Source organism: Ambystoma mexicanum, chromosome 6p (assembly GCF_040938575.1).
Source record: "Ambystoma mexicanum isolate Mex_15411 chromosome 6p, UKY_AmexF1_1, whole genome shotgun sequence".
In the NCBI taxonomy this organism is placed as follows: Eukaryota; Metazoa; Chordata; class Amphibia; order Caudata; family Ambystomatidae; genus Ambystoma; species Ambystoma mexicanum.
This window is the reverse complement of record NC_090935.1, coordinates 909,384,178-909,404,910: the sequence shown is the minus strand read 5'-3', so window position 1 is coordinate 909,404,910 and position 20,733 is coordinate 909,384,178. Positions and strand designations below refer to the sequence as shown.

General features: G+C 43.3%; 1 protein-coding gene across 6 annotated transcripts in view; it reads left to right on the top strand.

The window, feature by feature from the left end:
* TICAM2 (TIR domain containing adaptor molecule 2) overlaps window positions 1-20,733 on the top strand; it is a 248,995-nt gene that overhangs the window by 154,558 nt on the left and 73,704 nt on the right. For 3 of the 6 annotated variants that reach the window (XR_011280314.1, XM_069625528.1, XM_069625526.1), the window contains exon 2: window positions 13,494-13,591. The exons of 1 other annotated variant lie outside the window; for it this stretch is intronic. The gene's annotated coding sequence lies outside the window, so the exon portion shown is untranslated. Of the gene's footprint in view, window positions 1-13,493; window positions 13,592-19,951; window positions 20,020-20,733 lie in introns of all 6 variants that reach the window. 2 more of the 6 variants (XM_069625529.1, XM_069625527.1) reach the window with 1 other exon arrangement.

Sequence of the window (20,733 nt, the reverse complement as noted above, 5' to 3'; positions counted from 1 at the left end):
GTGGAGAACATGATTCTGCAAGAAGTGGGAGCGGACAAACTCTCTCAGGGGTTCACGGTAGAGCGGGCACACCGAGCCCTGATGAGGAAACCAAGGCCTGGAGCTCCCCCGCGGCCTATAATTGCAAAAATCTTGAATTCCAAAGATAGGGAAAAGATCCTGGAGTACTTTTGCAAGGGCGGGACGATAGAAAGAGGCTCCTCTAAGATCACAGCATACCCTGACTATACTATGCTGGTGCAAAGACAGAGATATAGTTATGTGGCGGTCAAGAGAAGATTGCGTGCAGCGGATATTAGGTACATGCTACTGTACCCAGCGAAGTTGAAAGTTCTGCACAAAGGCAGAGCATTGTTTTTTGCACCCCGGAGGAAACAGCGTTGTGGTTGGACTCACAGGGCTGGATGGCGCCAGATGGAAGACAGGATGGCCAAGAGCACGATAAGTGAAGATATTGTATCATGTACATTGCGAGGATAGGAGGGTGGGCATCTATCATGGAGCCTTGCTGTACTTGATAGATGTGATGTAGTCCTTGAACTTTATGACTTTGGTGGACTGTAATGTGGGATATAATGGCGCACGTAAACATAAGCGTTAGGCGTAGCAACTTTAAACAAATAGGAGCAGCAGGATCGCGGTTACATAACCCCGAGAATCAGTAACAAGGCAGCCAATAGGTCGGCCTCACCCTGCTGAGTCGCGAGTACGGGTTTGACCAGAAAGGACTCGATGCGGGGATGCCTGAGATCCAGGGATGGAGCTGGGCAACAGTTGGGGGTGGGGGGGTTGTTAGGGAAGGGAAGGGAGGCGGGAGGGCGGAGGGAAGGGGTGTTTGGAGTGTTTGTAGTTGTAGGAAGTTTGAATTGGGGAATGAGCCTAAATAGATTGAGACGGAAATGGGATCTGGATTGCAACGGGGGGAGGGAAAGGGGCACTCTAATGGGCCATGGGGGACCTTGAAATAATTACGTGGAATGTCAGGGGACTTAACAGTTATCTAAAAAGGAATAAGGTCATGTTGTACCTGCGCAGGCAGAAGATGGACATTGCGCTGCTGCAGGAGACACATCTGACACGGGAAAAGATGGAGATGGTTGAGAAGAAATGGAAAGGGGTTGTGGCGGGCTCGACATACTCTGCTTATGCTAGAGGAGTACTCATCTGGGTGGCGCTGCATGTCCCGTTTCAACTAATACAGCAAGTAGCGGGAGCAGATGGGACGATGGTCATAGTGAGGGGATTAGTGGAGAATAGGGAGATAAGCGTTGTAAATACGTACGCCCCCAACCAGAACACGGCGGCGTATTTCCGAACTCTGTGCACCAGCCTTGGTATGTGTATGGGTAGTGCGGCAATCTGGGGTGGGGATTTTAACTGTGTATTAAACCCCAAGGTGGATAGATAAAATGGCAAGATAGATAGCCCCGCCTCAGCGGCTAGAGCACTGCAGACACTGCTAGACGATTTTGGTCTGGCAGATGTGTGGAGAACGAAATACCCCCAGGAGAGGCACTATTCGCACTACTACGCCCCGCAGCAGTTACACACACGGTTACACAAAATGTCTTTGCTACATCGGAGGTAATAACAGAGATCACTCAGGCAGAATATAAAGCGAGATTCCTCTCGGATCACTCGCCCCTGGTAATCGGGTGGCAATACTGACCCCGAGAGCACGGATTCCGACATGGCGCCTCCAAGCAGAGGCACTCAAGGACCCTGTTTTTAGGGAGGATATAAGAGAGGAGATTACATACTACTTTGAGACGAATACGGGCAGTGTAGATTCGGCAAGTACATTATGGGAAGCCTTTAAGGTAGTGATGCGAGGGGTAGCCATAGCAAAATCAAAAGGCCTACAAGGTGGGGTCTTGGCTGACCTACAGGGGACGGAAAGGGAACTAGAAAAGGCATTAAAGAGAGGAAGTGAAGATATGGAGCTAGTGCTTAAATTACAGCAGAAATGCGCGGAGCATTGGGAAAGACTGTGCAATCCTAACTACAAAAAGTATATAGAAAGACAGCATGCGGGGGGGGGACAAAACAGTACGGCTTTTGGCATGGTTATACAAGAGCGAGACTCCCCGAACCGTGATCAGAACAATAACGAGAGAAGATGGTAGTGTAGAGGACACCCAAGTGAGAGTTAATCAGGAGTTCGTAGATTACTACAAGGTGCTATATGGAGATAAAGAGGGAAGTAGCACAGGGAGATATTGGAAACATTGGAAGACATAGGGCTGCCTATGATTAGCGTTGAGGAGAGAGAGGAGCTGGATGCATCGAATACTCTGGAGGAGTTAGAAGAAGTGGTGAGGCAGCTGCCTACTAGTAAGACCCCTGGGGCGGACGGGCTCCCCAGTGAATTTTATAAAGTATACAGGGAGGAAGTCCTCCCCCCATGTTAGAAATGTTAAACGAAGCGTTCGAGGTAGGACGGTTGCCGGAGTCACTCAGAGAAGCGATTATAATACCGCTTCCCAAGCCCAACAAGCCTAGGCATAGCTGTGGCTCTTGCAAACCCTTGTCGATGTTGAACCAAGACAGCAAGATATTGACCGCTGTCTTGGCAAACAGATTGCGAAGAGTTATTGATAAACTTATACACCCTGATCAGACAGGCTATGTCCCAATAGAAATATTACTCATAATCATCGACGACTCCAACGGGTAATTGAATGGGGAAGTGAGAATGAGGGTGAAATGGCGATTGTGTCCTTAGACGCGGTAAAGGCTTTCGATTCGGTCAAATGGCCGTGGTTGTTGGCGACCCTGGCGGGGTACGGAATGGGGCCTGGATACATGAGGTGGGCGACGATGCTGTACAGTGAACCGCTGGCTAGAGTTAGAACAGGATCAGTGATATCCGAAAGATGGCAACTCAGCAGAGGCACCAGACAGGGGTGCCCATGGTCCCCAATGCTTTATATACTAGCCCTGGAGCTCCTAGCAATATACCTTAGACAAAAATACGATACTATAGGTATTGAGGTGGGAGGGGAACGACACCTGATCTCCTTATATGCAGATGATTTGTTGCTGTACTTGAGGCACCCGGAGGAAAATCTCCAGTATTTTCTGGAGGTTATGGAGAGATATGCGGGTCTGTCCGGGATAGCGGTGAACCCCCAAAAATCTAGTATTTTCCTGCTAGGCAGTTATAAGGGAGCCTCTGTGGGACGACTATCAGTGTTGCAAATACCATGGGCGGTTCGTACTTTCCGGTACCTTGGGATAGACGTATACCATACTGTTGAAGAGGAACACAAGCACAATACAGAGGGAGCTATTGCAAAAATTGAGAAGTGTATGAAATTCTTGGTGAAATTGCCCCTAGCAATGATGGGATGAGGTGCAATGCTGAAGATGGTGGTCCTACCTAGGCTCCTACATTACTTTGGGAATATTCAACACATGATACCTAAGAAATGTTTTGCTAAACTGAACAGCATGTGTAGGGATTTCCTGTGGCATGGTACCCGAAACAAAGTGGCGCTATGGAAGTTGCAGAACTTTCATGAAAAAGGGGGGCTAAAATTGCCTAATTATGAGGTTTATTATGTAGAGAGCCAGCTGCAATATGTTGCCAAATGACTCTCGGACGAAATGACCCCTGAGTCTAGGTTGCTTGGACAGGATTGTGCCCCATTTTATCTAAAAGAGATGATCTGGCTGCCCAAGACAGAAATGAAAGAGCGCCCTAGGATGCTGGTGCTCGGATGGAATAAGTGGCGCCGAGCATGCCAGATGATGGAGAATCCATTCGCATGCTCCCCGCAGATGCCGCTGGCGACACTGGCAGGGGGTGATAAGCAGCTAAGGATGACAATTGGGACTCACTGGGAATCGGTGGGGTTGGTAACGCTGGGGGATGTCTGGCGAGAGGGCACAATTATAGATTTTGGGGTGCTGGGAGAGGAAACGGGGCTACACACGGGCCAATATATCACAAAACATAGAATGATGCAGAGAATCGGAAAGACATGGCCGGAAACAGTGTTAGAAGAAGAACCAGATGCTATCATAGATGCAATATATGATATATCAGAGGGGGGGGCATGAGATCTCTAGACTGTACGAGATGGTGATGTCCAAGGTTGGGAAGGACTTATCACAATTGAGACTAGACTGGGAAGCGGAAGTAGGAGCCCCAATAGAGGATGGGATGTGGGAGCGTGCCCTGGGGTACCACAAGAAGGTGTCAAGAAATGCAAGACTGAAACAGATACAACTGTATATAACGCACAGTGCATATTTGACACCTCTGAGGATATCGGGGTTTAAAAATGCTGGACGACATGTCCCAAATGTGACGAAGAAAAGGCTGACATGGTACACATGTTTTGGTCATGCCCAGTAATTGAGTGTTTCTGGGGGGAAGTGGCGCAGAAACTAGCAGAAAAAGGGGTCAAGATCATCATAGATACAGCCTGGGCCTGCTTGCTGGGGGGGTTCCCCAGATCGCAGAAACTTAAGCATGTTGGCAAACTGAAAGACCTAGCATATGTGCTTGCAAAAAGAATTTCCATGGGATGGAAGACATGCCACAGGCCACGGGTGGAGGTGTGGTGGAAGGAGTCGCAGAAATGGGCAGAGGCGGAAACCATGGTATGGCAAGAGGCAAGCAATGTAGGGGGTGAGGAGGAGGTGAGAACCCTGATGGCATGGAAATCGTTAATAGCGGAATTGTTTGGAACAATGCAAGACCTGACGGAATCCACGGAAAGTGAGACTCCACCATGGGTGGCAGATACAGATTGTGTGGACTAAATAGGCTCATAAAGGGGGGTGGCATGGGGGAGCAGTGGTCGAAATTAAGAAATGTATAATGGTACTGTTGATATATGCACTGCGTGTTTGGTTGTATTGTTGTTTGTCTGGTTGAATAAAATCAATAAAATATGTTTTAAAAAAAATCTCTCCAACAGGTTGAATGAGCTGACTCGAGGCGTATCATTTTAATAAGATTGGTAATATTGCAGTTGTGGATCAACAAAGCCCTCGTAATGTTTTACTGTTTAAACACTCATTTAACCTGGAGGACTCTTGGAGAATAAATCCCCCTTTGGCAAAATATTATACATTTTATTCTGTACCATGTCATACTCGCAAATTATTGCCTTATTTCACGCTATGGTATACAATGTAAAGATGGACATGTTCATTGTTTCAGACCACACCCATGAATCCCTGGTCCTAGATCGCGTTATCTATGTTTTGGGACCCAAGCCTCGTGTATTGAACACAAGCCTGTAGGCAGACCAGTGGGTTTGTGAGATTGGTAGTCAAAACTATTAGACTATATTTTGTTCAGAATGAACATTAGGTGGAGGACTACTGAGGATCTCATTTTCATGCTGTGAGTAATGGAAAGCAGTTGCGTAAAAGCCTTGCATAAGCCTTTTGCATGTCTGACTACGCGTCACTGGTCATTTTCGACCATTTGTATGGCAGAGAGAAGGGGCGGAATGCAACTTGAATTCCTGCCGCCTCCCTTCTTCTCCACCATACAAATGTTCCAGCATTTGCACCAGAATGCATTTTCATGCCGGCGCAAATGCTGGCGATTCCTATGGACTCTATAGGGATCCTTTGTAATTGCCACCTGCTATGCGTACATGCAAGGCAGCATTCGATTCGTTTGCATGGCAGATCGCAAACGTGCAGGGCACAAGGCAGCGTGCACGCTTGTAGGCTGCCTTTTGCCCTGTATTTCTGCACTCTGCCGTGCAAATGACGAACATTTTGTGCTGGCGTAATTTACGTTGCAGTGCTACCATATTGCCCTGCCGTTAAATTACATGCTCCAATCAAATAACCTCCTTAGTCTTTCGGAAGCACTTTAGGCATCAACCAGTTATCACACTAGCTGCCCAACAGTGGTACAGAAACTGAAAAACATGACCAGGAGGGTTATGGCCGCTCACTAGAGGACCTGCCGGTGAAGTATGCAACTGCTCCTACTAAGGCCAACTGGGCGCCCCTTTTTGTGGCTGGACATAAGTGACATTTTACTCACACTAAGGAGATATAGAGGATCATCTTCCATACCAGGCAAGCGCTCATTGGGAGTACAGGGAGAAAGCTTGCAAGCTCCTGGCTGCTTGCTTCGAAAAGGATAGAAGAGAAGTGTACAGTAGATTACGTCATAGTTGGGGATTGGAGGCATACTTCCTCAAATTGGGGTATTGCTTTGGCCATCCTCATTTATTATTCAACCTTGTACTCTGTTGATGCAGCACCTGAGGATCAATTGCTACATAATTTCTTCTGGAGGTTTGGCATCCCAAGCATAAACCCAAACAAACAGTTTTTTTGGATTTCAGAATTTGGCTGGAAGAGGTAGTTCCAGACTTAAAACTAATGAAGCCTAATAAATACCATTGCACAAATGGACTGCCGGTAGACTTTAATTCAATTTGTACCAGACTATTTCCAGTCCTTGAGGAGCTTTTTAGCTAAATCGGTCAACAATGTACTCTTCTTCCAGTCCACGCCTGAAGCAATCATTACAGAGATCCTCAAGCCTAATGAACCCCCCCACCTGTTGCTCCAACTTCCTGCCAATATCACTGCTAAGTGTACATTTGAAACTCTTGATGAAAATATTTGCCTTGAGACAGAACACCCTGATACACATGCGTCTCTTTGGATCTATGTGATCATTTCGAAAAAGAACTGTAAATCCCAAAATACTTAATTATTTTTCTTTCACCCCATTTCACGGCATATATATGTGGAGGAAGACCCCTGCACCGTCCCCTCAGTACGTTGCTACATTTTTCATTAACTTAACCCACTCCCCCACATATATATGCTTTGAAATGGGTATACTGAAATCTGGTATTTTGGGATTGTCTGCGATATTTTTGGGGTTCTGCCCTCTTTCACTGCTCATATTGCCTCTATCTCCAAGTCCTAATGCTTTCAGCTTAATATCTCTGCAAGGCCCATCTTTTCCTTACTTTCAAGTTTACTAAGCTCGTCAAGTCTTCTCTAGTATATTCTCGGCTTTCCTATTGCTCTAGTCTTCTTGGTCTTCCTGCTTCGCACCTAGCCCCTCTTTGGTCCATCTTCCATGCCTCCATATGTGTTCTGTGTGTCTGTTCACCCCGTGAGTCAATTTCTGCTTCCTTATAACATCTCTGTTCGCTTTCCTTTGAGGTTCGCCATCTCTTTAACTTCCTTTGTATCGTCTTTAAATCTCGACATGGTCTTACTCCTGCCTACCTTTCCTCTCATCTCATTCTATACTCCCCTTGTTTCCTTCGCTCACAGTCTCGCTATCTTTTATCTGTTCTTCGCCCTCCCTGTGCCTCCTCCCATTTCTGTTCTTTTACGCTTCTAGCTTCCAAATATTGGAACTCTCTCCCTCTCTCACTTTGCTCTCTCCCTTCCTTTCCTCTTTTAAATACTCAGCTCAAGACTCCCCTTCATTCTTCCCATTAATCGTCATGTACCCTGAATGATCACATTTTATTGTATCCTCCTTGTTCTTTGTACAGCACTAGGCGTTAGGCGCTATATAAATAAAAAATAAAATACAAATAATAAAGTTGGTTTTGTTAAAGGTTGCCAGGGGTATGATCTGTTATTTAAGTGGGATTAGAACAAAGAGTAAGGCTCTAACATGGTGGCATGACCAAGTGCTGGTTGGGTGTAAAGGGGTGGGGGCACACCTGCCCAAAACAATGCTTCATGAGACCCTGCAAGCATCTATTTTGGGTCACTCGGCATGTTCTCAAGTGGTCTTATTTGCATCCAGTCTGCATATTGTAAATAAATCTCTCTGGCTCGTTTTATAATAAACCATAATAAACCAGTGAATACATCATGTTCTTCTCAATATATAAACAATTCAGTCAGTGAATAAATCACCCACTTGTGTAAATAAATCACCTATGAGAAATACAGGACAAATATGACCAATCTGGGTTCCTGGCTGCTTTGCATAGTATCAAAGAGCATTTTGGGAACATAGGAATGAAGACTGTTTTTTATATTTGACAAATGTATCTGTAATAGGGAGTAAAGCATGCAACCTTTCTGAGCATGCAAAGCACATTGGGCTTGACTTTCATTTCTTTTGTCATAACACTCACTTGACCAGAAAAATGTCTATAAATTGAAAACACATGTACTTATTTGGACAGCCTCAGTTATTGTATCTGAGGCATGGGCTGTCCTGCTTGAGCAGAGGACGACGTACATCCATGAATGCAGGGCATAAAACTTGCGCTCCCCGCTAGTGATATTTGACTCTTGACTAGTAAGGAATGATGTGCCATTTGTATATATAAAATTGAGGTGGCGAGTGACATTTTATGGCTTGATAGTAGCCTGAAATGTTTACACCCTGAAAATGTATTCCTTTCACAGCTGGAAAATCTCTCCGAGTTCCTGCAATTCTCAACTAGTTCAAGTTTTCTAAAGCACACTTTCAGACTCCTGGCGTGCGCACAGGGGATTTCGTGTTGATTGCTTATTATCTGGGGCAGAACGTGCCCTGGCTCAGGGGCAGTTTTTGGAGACTGGGAGGACACTGCCCCAGTTTAAAGCCCTGGGTAGACTAACACGAGGGAGCTCCTTGTTGTTGCACACCTTCATAGGACTGAATTGCATCCATGTGCGGTTTTTAGTATTGACAAAAAATTATTTGATCGGGTTTGTACATTGTCTAAATTCAACTTTGGACCTCTCGTCTACATTGCTTAAGGCCTTATACAACTCGCCTTTGTACCAATTACGCTCAATATACTATTTTCAGGGTGTTTCACTTGCAGAAACATAGGCACTCGCCAGGGCTGCCCATTTTCCCCATACCTACGAAATCTCACTATTTTGAACCCCTAGCTATAATAAATTACCCATTGGGTGGGTATTAGGGTGATAAGTCGATAACCTTTTTGCCTCTGCTATTGGCTGCTTCATCTGCACCAGGGTTCTTTCGATTGCTGGATGAGTTTGGGGTGGCCTCCTGCTTTAAAGCTAATAATAAATAAAATTGGTATTTCCTACTATCCTTTCCCTGTTCTACAGACCGGTTTGGACATTTGGCTATTAACTAGGCATGGGGAGGGTTTGCATATTTGGGAATAAACGTGTCCCGAGATGTGGAGGGGCATCATGCAGACAAATGGTAGCACTGATATGGTAAATGTCTATTGGACTGCAAAAGACGGAGTTACACTTTTCACTTTGTGGGTCAAGATATACTCTGGAGATGATGTTTCGCCTTAGGGTATCCTATGTTAACCCTATAAAGGTGGGCCCCGGACAAATGTCTCCCTCTACTGCGATTAAACGCATGAAAACACAGCACCTACAGGAGACACTTAGTTCTCAGTATGGCTTTCTATTCACCTGTCACCATTCAACACACACCATTTGTTTGGGAGCAGACCCATCATCTAATATACAAAAATAAATTGTATTTGTTTATGTTGCCGTTATAAAATATAACACCTGATGCAGTACAGCGTAATAGTTCCCTATTTTGAGGCATTGTTTAAGTCAGTAAGAGGCAGTGTTTAAAATGTTTGTGTGAAGGTAAAAATAAGGGTGAAAATCCTACAAAAAGCTTTGAGGAAAGTGGAAGGTGCCTTTTGGTTATCCTTCAGGGGCCGAAATTGGAATTCATGGAGCAGGAGCTGGAAGTAGCTCCTGGTTTTCAGGATTTCCCTCATACTAGGAGTTACTCATTGTGACCCAGGAGCTATTAATGTCCAGTCTCACGAATGTAGTGCCTGATAAATGGTGGAACGTGAATGTCTTGAACCTCTCTTTCCATTTCTATGTTGTTTTGTCTGGTATGCTATTGCTCACTGTTTCTGTTGAATCCTCATTGTCTGTCCATGTTTCTCCACATGTCTTCACTTTTGACCTTCTCTTTAAATTGCTTTTCTTTTTATTTCTTTTACATTTCGTCTTAGTTCATCAATCTTGCTCCAACCTCTCATTTAGTCTTTACCTATCTTTGCTGCTGTACTTGTGCCACTACATCTGTTACTGCATTAATCTCTGTTACTGACACATTGTTATCCCTGCTGACACCTCTTTTTTGTTGTGTCCTTGCCCACTCTCTTTCTCACTGCTGCAAAATGAGGCATTAATGCATAGCATACAACGAATCTAACCTCCAAATGAGTAGCAACTATAAGGTACCGTGCAGTACATGTGTCAATTCATGCTTTGCAAGCTTCATGGTGAGGGACTGCTGTGGGATGACCTTGCTTTGAAGCTACGGAACAAGAAACTCAGTTGGCACTCCTGGAAGGCATCCTCAAGATCAGCGATGTCTGGGTAGACGATTCCTTATTTTCCTCTGAAATGTTACAATTTATGCATAAATTGCAAAACTGTGAACATGGTAGCCATAGGGATCTGACCGATATATTTCACGTACTACTCCCAGTTCTGCAAGCCGAGCTACACGATGTGCCAATACTATATGCCCTTAGCTCTCCCCATTCTCCTTCAGCCTTCAACCTTTAAACAAAACCAAAGAGGGACTGTGGCGCTGATGTGATGTGTGCCTATAGACTGAATTGGCAGAAGGAACTTGGTGTGCCAGTTAGCAACTCAACTTTGTGGACGGTTCAAATATGAAACGTATCAAATTAGGCCTGAATCTCAGATTATGTCACCAAAGAATAGTTAATCGATTATACTGAACTCTAGCGAGGGTGATGTTGTGCAAGCATAATTTATCTGATGTTTGCTGGGCGTGTAAGAAGGAGGGCTCATGTGTTCATGTTCTGGAAATTTGGGCAGGTGCAAGATGTCTGGAAGGAAGTCCTTTACCTGGTTGACTTGATACCAAGCTCTGTGGCTCCCAGTGACCCAATTATAGTGGTGCTGAAGCTCTTTGCCTTACCACATGAGACTCTACTTTTGATTTATCAGGCATTGTTTGTGGCAAAAAAGAGATCCTTAAGATATGTAAGTCTTCAAGGAGTCCTGCCTGCCAGGCATCCACAGCTCGCATGAGCTTGTTATCCTCCAGCGAAAATATTTCCCATGCGAGCAGCCACTCATTTGAGATGCACTGCAATGTGAGTCTCGGACAATGATTTCTATGTGTGAATTTGCTATCTTCCCCTTTTTATTGTCTCTTCTTTCCGTATCATATCATATTCCATATCATATAGTTCTAACCCATTTTGCAGTTTCGCTACTTTTCTTCTTCCCTCTGTCTTGTGGTGTTGTGTCTCGTGTCCTAATTAACAAGCAAATGCTTTCTCTCCCATTGTTTGGATGGGGCTGTCTGATATTTAACTGATTTCCCGGACTTGCCCATCTAGCAAGCCCCTACTGAATCTGTATACTCTCGTTCAGTGCTCCCGATAAGTCTTGGAAGTGGGAGTATTTTACTCTCTATTTTTAAAGTTGGGAGTGAAATGATTTTTTAGGGGGTAAAAATGTAAGTCCAATTCACAATGGGAGTATTTTATAAGCAAGTAAAAATATGTTTTTAACTGATAACCGGAAATGTTTTTGTCATTATTTCTTTTCACCTAGTTATTCATGCGCATTCAAAGATACAGGTTTACTTTCGATCAGGCAGTAAAAGGATCTTCCTGTGGTACTACGTATGCTACTTGTCTATACAGCAGCATTATTTGTTTGCAGCTCTGCTTGGGCTTCGAATTTACTACCATTTTATTTGGCAGTTGACACTTTAAAGGCTGCTTTAACATAATTGTTAGTCTTTATTGCATTTATAAGTGAAAAGCTGTGCTGAAAATTGGCGAACCGCTCAGCTACATAACACTAGTTTACCCTCTTTAAGGTAACTCACTGAGTTAAGCTTTAAGCCATTCTTGATAACCCTCTTAAAACACAACATGCCAAGATTGGAGAAATGGGCAAGAGTTGAAGCCTAAGTTACTCTTATTTGCTGAATCCCGTGAATGAACTCAGAAAAAGTACACCAACGCAGATTTCCTATTTAAATCTACCAAACACATTTGAAAAAGAAAGATATTAAAGATGGTTTATGAACGAAAAGCAACATCACTCCCTTACTTTTTTCTTTGCACTTTATCAGAATTGTCCTTGGACCTAGTATGATAGCGACAATTGTTTGTCTCCTCCTCACCTCCCATACTTGTTCTCCACCATTCACCCATCCAGCACTATCTGAAATGTCATCAGGCCTAGTATGATAGTCGCTTGTTTTGTTCCTCTCCCTCCTTTTTCCTCCCCTCTCTCTCACCTCTTGTAATATTCCGGCTCTACCAGAAATGTTGTCAGGCCTATGTTTGTTTCCCGTTTCCTTCCTATCTGTGTCTTAGCTCAGCTAAAACACAATCTGAAATGTCGCCAGGCCGAGTACGTTAGTTAATTTCACATTCTTGTTATTCGTGGCCTGTAAGAATGTCATTGGGCCTCATTATAAGTCTGCCGGTCCGGTAACAACGGTACCATTAAGCTTGCCGGTACCGTTGTTACCGGACCGGCAAACTACGAGGTCTGCTCGCGGGTGCCTTTCCTCCCACCAGGTTTGACCTGGCGGGCATACCGGCACCCTCGAGCAGACCACGTCTGATGCACCGGCACCATTCACGAATGGTGCCGGTGCATCAGGCCTCCCCATTCCCATTGATTCCAATTTGTTGGGAGTATTTTTACTCCTGGTTTTTCTTTTGGGGGAGTATTTGCCTATTTTTAGCCAGTAAAAATGGCCGATACATCCCTTATCTGCAGGGCTGCTCTCGTTAGTCCCTTCATCTGGGGCTTGGTATTCGATTGTCCTTTCCAGCTATTCCATTTTTTGTCTATTTGTCTGAAGCGGGTAGAGTGTGAGATTCTGTACACATTTGCGGAAAAAGTGCCCGTAGTATTCATATGCATTTAATATATTTCTTTTTTCAAATGTATGGAACAGTAGAATGTTTGGAAGCAGTACTAATGTTCTGGAACAGTGAAACTGTTGGAAGTTGGAAAAAAAGGATATATCCTGGGGCAGTAAAAATGTTCTAGAAAAGTAGAATTGTTCTGTAACATTACAACTGCTCAACAGAGAGAAAATTACAAACCAATGTTTTTCATGAAAATTATTAAGTAGGGAAAGGCTGGGTAGGGAGAAGGGATCACTACCGTCTGGGTATTGAGGGCAGGGGGCAGTCGGTGCCAAGACAAAGCCGGGGGCCATGCCTGCCTTGCTGAAAGCGTAGCCCAATTTGAGTTACAAATACTTTCTCTTTTCCGGTTGCCCCTGCCTTGTCACACTCGCTCATAAGAAATCAGCATAGCCTTGAAGAGTTGTGGCAGATACCAGTTTCAATGCACTGTGACTCATATGACATTTGCTGTGTCATGTTATGACTCCTTCCTGTTCATTGTATTGTAATGCATTTCTTCACTGCTGCATTATGTTTATTATTCATTCTATATGTTCATGAGTGCCACTAATTAAGCAATAAGTTACATCGGAGATTGATGTTTCTCCTTTCGTTTGTTTTATATTAAATCCTCTAAATGTGTAGAACCCTCAGATGCATCGCAGAACTTGGAAACTTCCCTGGGGTGGAGGACGAGATATTTTGCCATTCAAACTGGTAGTCACATCTGCTTAACGGGAAAGGTGAGCATACCATAAGTAACAACAATATAAGGAATTCTGTCGAAGTTGTCAATAAAATCTTGCATGATATATCTCAAATGAACAAGGCTTGTAATACACACAATAGAATTGAAGTTGGGGCACTGGGTTGTGAAAAAAGCCACATGACCCCTACAAGAGAGACGTTGGGGTTGATGGGCTTAACTGAAAAAAACCTTGCACAGGGTGACGGCTTCCCCCGGAATTGTGAACAAAGCATTCGAAGATGTGTGAATTTGACTACCTCTCCACCACGCTCTTCCTCTCAAGCCCATCACCCCATCCCGTATGGACACATATACACTTCAAATAACGCCTCAAATAACTAAACAGAATGAAGGGGTCTACGACTCAAGTTCATCCCCCTCTGTGTCTCATACAACGGACTCCTCAATTATAGAATGTGACTACCCAAAGGTCAGACGCTCTAATGCGCCAAAACTACAAAAACAACAATATCACTCAAGACAAAAACCTTTATGAAAGCTTGATCAGAGAGTTACAACCGCTGCTGATGTCCTCCATGCCAATAAAGCATAAAGCTATATGAGCAAATTAACGATAATGTCGAACGCTTAACAACTCTGGTGGCATTAAGGAATTCTAAATTAGTACATTTTGAAAAAGACTCTACCCTTTCAAAAAAGGCTCTTGGAGAGTCAGAAAACAAATTTGAGGCTTTACTTGCCACAATCGATGATCAAAAGGAAAACAGAATGGACAAAAAACTACTTGCTGGGATTGCAAGAGAAGCGCTGAGCCTGTTGAAACACAAACCGCAGTGTGATCAAGAAAAAATTGGCGCTCGACCCCAAGAGTTGATCTCTAACACGTTGCCAGATCTTGTACACACACCAGACGAAAAGGATAGTGAAAACTCAGGGACGTCATTTCACCAAAATGCCAGGGGTAGCAGAAGTGACATCCCACGACCTCGGATGACATCACAGGAAGTGATGTCATTTGACCGCACCCCAAAGTGATATCGCGGCAAGCGATGGAACTCGACCTTTCACCCCTTGACAAAACAGGAAGTGGCTTCACATAGCATTGTTCCTAAGTAGACTACGAAAAATATGGTTACGATATCACTATAATGTGATGTGCATTTCATACAAGAATGGATCGCCATATGAATTGTTAGGATCAGTGTGTATAGACCCATATTACCAAATTACTGTGAATGCAAGCAGACATCCATGGCCAAATGATAATGATGTATTATATAGCACTTACGCTTAAGCGCTTTATACAGAAAAAGTATACACCCAATATCACCCAACCTGTGTAGGTACTCCTTTATCAACCTCAGAAGATTGAAAGGCTGAGTTGAGGTGTTTAAGAACAGACTAAACCAGTGACTCACCCCCTGAAGTGTGCCTGAAATAAACCTTTAATGAGTCTAGCAATTATTGTATAGAATTCCAGAAAGACACAATATTTGGTATTCCTATTCTTTCTTATTTAGGGTCAGTGCTGAAAGTGTTTTGTGGCACCACTGTCTTTTTTTCTTCTTTTTTTTATGAGGCCTGAACAAGACGCCAGCCACTCCAGAAGTAAAGAGCAACATGGTGCTGGCCACAGCCCAGGAGCTTGCATTACAAAAAAAAGAAAAAAAAAATATTTTTATTTTTTAGGGGTAGCAAGGAAGACCTCACAGGTCGCAGTTGCGACCTCTAGCGACCCCTAAATGACGCCCCTGTGAAAACTGCAACTTGGTAGGCTGTTTTGAGAAAGTAAAAACCAATGAGTTGGAAGGAGAAACATTGCAACTCTCATCAGCAAGATCTAGCCAAATTGACAAGTCTCCCCCTTGTGGCTTAAATACTTCTCAAATTTCAGCTAAAAAAGACAAAATAAGTGTTTGTGATGTGACAAAATCCGTAAAAATTTCTACTCTACAATCCCATTTGTGTGTGGCTCCCACGAACGAACAAGTAGACCTAACAACAACAAAGGATCAAGACACTCTAAAAGAAAGTGCGACTTTTGCAAGTATTTTGGAAAGCAGCAAAGGAGCTGACAATCTTGCAAGTCTGGATCCCCAAAATCCAACAACATCTACACTGACATCCGGGCTAACCATCAACCAAGAGTGCCCAGAATCTCCTATTTAACGGCCTATTGAAAAAAATAGCCAAATATTTACCATATTCAAATGAATCTCTGAGCAAAAAGTTGACGACAGCATTAAAAAGCCCCTTCAAATAAAAGAAAACGAAAAATCAACGAGCAACAAAACAGCGCAGATGTAATGACTCCAGAAAATTCCTTCGAAGCTTCAAAACGGTTAATGTCGCTGTTCACACTAACAACAGAGACGAGAGAGTGTCCGTCTCCAAAAAAGAGTCCATAACTGCCTCTTTGCCAGAAACACCCAAATGGCTCCACAACCTCTAAAAATTAATAAGGATGCCTCAATTGATTTAATAGACTTATCAGTGTATGAAGACGACCAGATCGAGCCGGAATTAGAAGTGATAGATGCGGTCACAGTTCCACATGAAGAGTTGGCGAAAGAAACGGAGGCGGATGAGGAAGACAACGAAAGTGCTCAACCGGAGCCCACAATCCATCCCACAGGACCCGAAGACAGTGTTCCGATGGCTAAACCACCGCCAGTCGGTATCACTAGAAATTGCACGCTGAAACAAAAGATTGATAAGCAAGCTGATACACACTTCGATTCCTCAAGTCCCACCTTTAAAACGATGGAAGACAGGCGCATGGAACTTCACCGCGCAACAAGGCCTCCCTGGCCCCAGAGTTCTTCGGGAGACTCATCGGGGGCTCTCCCGCGATTTGATCAAAAACATCATGAGAAGGCCTCTGAAGATACACTGAATCAAAACAAGAGTAATTTCACAGCCAAAATGCATGGTAAGCATCTTCCAGATGTGGCCAAAAGTGCACCTGGAATCGAACCAGGCGTCAAAAATCAAAGGGAAAAAAGACTTGGAGAAAAAGCCCAAACTCATAGCACGACTGCAACGCATCGAGAGTCGTGACAACCTAATACTAAATCTCACAAATGTTCTACGCTTATTTCACTGTGTTCCATGTCTCAGGACTATCCAATCTGATGACATTAAAACAGTGGAATTCACAGAAGAAGATCAAAATGACAGAATTATTCTGCACTTTCGTTCTAAAATTGTATTGAACATTGTGCTAGATGCCGCAGCCGCCCTCGTGTCCTTGGGCTTTGATGCATCTGAAGTTCTGGATATCCAAGAAACTGAAGATGAAAAAAATCCCATTAAAACACGCCCAGAAGCAAGATTTGAAAATGTACTCATTACGAGAAACACTGTCGGCGATCTGAATAAAAACTGAGGTTTGCTCAAGAATGAGTGAATTAGTACATCCTGCAAAAAATGGGAAGGCCGTGTCGCCTATACGCGTTACATCGGAACGGTTAAAAATCTTGACCGAAGATGAGAACATCCAGATCACAATAAAGGGGGACTGAGGGTCGGACCCAAAGTGTTTGGACACTACATCTCAGAAAGAAACCAAGTATTGATGAATGGTTATCGCAGGTGCAGTTGCTCTCAAGATTTGAGAGGATTAAGTATTATGCTTTACATAAAGAAGAATTTTATAAGGAACAGTGGGAGGCTTTTAATGAACTCTGTGTGAATTAAGTGCTGATGGGCGATGGTTTTTGTTTGAGTGGTTAATTTACTATTGTGTTCTTTTTATTGTGTTTGTCTTGTGTTGTGTGGTTGTGTGTTTGTGTTTTATTTATTTTTTTTATTTTTTATTTTTCTCTTGTTTTCCTCTGATTTTTGGCTAGTTATCATTTCAAATTAGGTTTGTTGCGATTAGTGGAGATAATTGATAGGTTTTTCTTATTTATTCTGTACTATTTGTATCAACTTGTATAATGCTTTTTTCGTTTTATTTGTCGTTTTCTTGTTATCATAATTGTTGTTTTGGAATGATATGTATTTCTTTTGATAAATCTTTAAATAAAGTTGTCAAAAAAAAAAAGAGTGAAATTCTAACGTTGCAAAATCTGCAAACAGGCCAGCATGGGTCCAACAAATGGCACCTAGGAACAGAATCATTAAGTACTGTCAAAAACACCAGATCTCTTGGCATGCAGATCAGTGCAAATATAAATGACGGCCCTTGGGTGGAGAGTGTTAAAGCAAGGTGTCAGAATTTGCTTATCAGGCCACGATACTAAACAAAAAATACAGGAAGTTTTCTTTGAAGCCGTTGATAACGTTCTACCAGAAGAAAGTGGTTCCAGCTTTAATATTCAGAGCCGAAAATGCCTTTGGCTGCTCGGAAGACCTATGGTCATCCTTGGAAAACATCTTCTGGGTAAAAGTCCTCCACTTGCCCAATGGTACCCCCTCAGCATGTATACCACACGAGTTAAGCCTGATTTCCATCCAAGCCCGAATTAGCTGGAACACCTTAGCACTGTTTAGAAAAACAATCACAAAAGATGTAACTCGAATCATACACAATCCTGGCAGTGGAGACCCGGAGTGCCTACTATCTTTATTGCACAAAAGGTGTGAGGAAATCCTAGAAATGTATGTCACAGATGTGAAAACCCTCCAAGAGGACCCAGATGTGGTAAAGGAAAAAATATGGAAACGGGATTGGATCCTTACTGGGGACAAATGAAGGGGTTTGAAATCAATAAAAGACGTGCCCAGTGAAGCCAGAGCGTACAACAGCCTTCAAAACTAGGTGGCCTTATTTCCAGACAACAAGAGGAGATCCATCTATATGCGCTTTCGCTTAAATCTGTTCAAGACTAAAGATAGAATCAGCCACTGGGCAGGTTCTGGTGAGACGAACACAAAGTGTCGGCTTTGTTTCACCAATGAAGAATCAATAAAACATATTATGTTATTTTGCTCGGCCCTCCGAGGGCAGGGATCCACACATCTAGGCCATTTGATGGAAGGACACTCAATGATGGACGCTGAAGAGTGGTGGCAACTAATGTTCTCTGGGGCGAATAAAAAACTGATCTTTGCATTAACTTTTTTTCTGGCAGAAATAGAGAGACGTTTGGAAATACAGACTCTGAAGGACCTGGACCCTGAATCGGTGTGTCTCTCACCATCACAACACTCATAGGAACAACTTGAGTCAATGGCAAATCTGGGCCATCGTTATGTTTCAATAGACAAGTGCGGTGATGATACACACTGATCTTGATACTGATATTAAGTGATTTTTTTTGCAGTTGGGAATTTTATTTTTTTATTGTTTTTTAAAGGTTTGTATAAGCCAATAAAAAAAATGTAACAAAAAAATATATGAAATTACTTATATTGCTATTCGTGTTTCCTCTCAGCCACACATGCCCCCTACGTCATTGTGGGACCCCCTCCTCTCCCAATGATGAATTGACTGTGGCATACAAGTGCAGGAAGCAGCTGGCTATTGTGCCAAAAATTACCCAGGGCATAAAAGGAGCTTCCTTCACGCCCACATGTGGTGCTTGGAATGGAATATGCTAAATAGCTGATCATAAGCTTGCCCATTTGACATCACCCCCACACTGAATCACTGAGCTCCTCTTCATGCAGTGCTCCAGCCATGCCTGCATCCTTCCACAAAACCACGCGTAAGCAAATAACACATCCCAAAACACGACCACTGACGCACAAAAAGACATGGCAAACCGCAAGTGTGCCTGCCTACAAACAATACATCGATCTTTACACTGCACAACACATCCTCTCAAGACAAGCTAAATCTTTTGTGGATTTTGCCCCTACTTGTTTCTGACACTAGCTAACTCTGGTTTTATCATAATGTGGCAGTGTTTAACCAACACCTCATTTTGTGAAAAAGACTTGGCACCACTCCACTACTCTTTTTGCAAACCCGAGACAAGATGCCTCACGGTAATGGGGACTTAACTATCATCTGACCAAGTACAACAGACGATTTGTTTTCATTAATGGTATAAAAGGTGCTACGTTTTCTTCCCAAGACCTTAATACTTTGGATGTATTGTTGTTAAATCTATCACGCAGTGAAATGTTAATTGAATGCAGAGTTACAATGATGGTGGCCTTGGACTACATGCGTGATTTATAGATCTGTTTTGGATACTTAATTGCGCCATCGCTATTAATTTATCCAACTTATGAGACATGAATTAATTCTGCTCTTGCCTATAGCCTTCATATGCTAATAGGCGTGATTTGCATTGGAGTGATGAAGGTAAACACACTCTTCTTTTATTTTTAAAAGTATGTATTGTGCTTAAATGCTGGTGCTGTACCTATTTTTATAGACAACTCTTGACATTTGCTTATGTTCATTATAGTACCTGTACGTCCTTTTCCTTCCTCCCAGTCCTTAAAATTGTGTCGGCCCTGCCTACTGCTTCCTTAGTGGGAATTTACAACAGTCCCTGGACGCTGGTAAGTATATAAGTGCATATATCATATTAATTTGTTGCAAAGAGTTCCTTTACACTTGGTGGGTAACCAGAATGGGTATTCCTCTCCCCAAGAAGTGGTCTGCTAAAATAAAATATGCAAAGCTCTTTCCTCTTCCGCCTCTGACACTGGCTCTCAAGACGTTTATAGAAAATAGAAGAAAGCTATCAAGATGCCATAGGTCTGCGTCCCATCAGAAATAAACTTTAGCAATGCCAATAGATCTGGCATTGTGGATGGAGAGGGTGACCCAGATTGCACAGAAAACACTACAGAGTCTCAAGGACAGTTCAAGTATCTTTGAGACCTTTGTGGGGCCTAAGGCCTTCCTCTCTCCCTCGTCTTGCCCCAACCCTCTGCCCTAACCTTGGTGTCCATTACCCGAGTTAGTGCTATCGATTGATGACCCCTTCTAAATTCTGGCTTAGACTAGTAATGGTTCCCTAAATGCAGGCACACTGACTCCCTCGGGACTTCCTAACTTTCCATACTCTCACCAAAGATGTGTGTCCTAATTGGGATTGCATTGTCAACCTTGCAATTGCTCTGTAGAATTCAACTGGCTTCACCCACCCCCATCATCGCCTTATCCTTCTACTCTACCTACTTCCGCCCACTTGACTCCTGTCCCTCCAATGTTTAACCCCTCCTGTCTCCACCCTTTGATGTTACAAATCCTCCCACTTCTACTCCTCT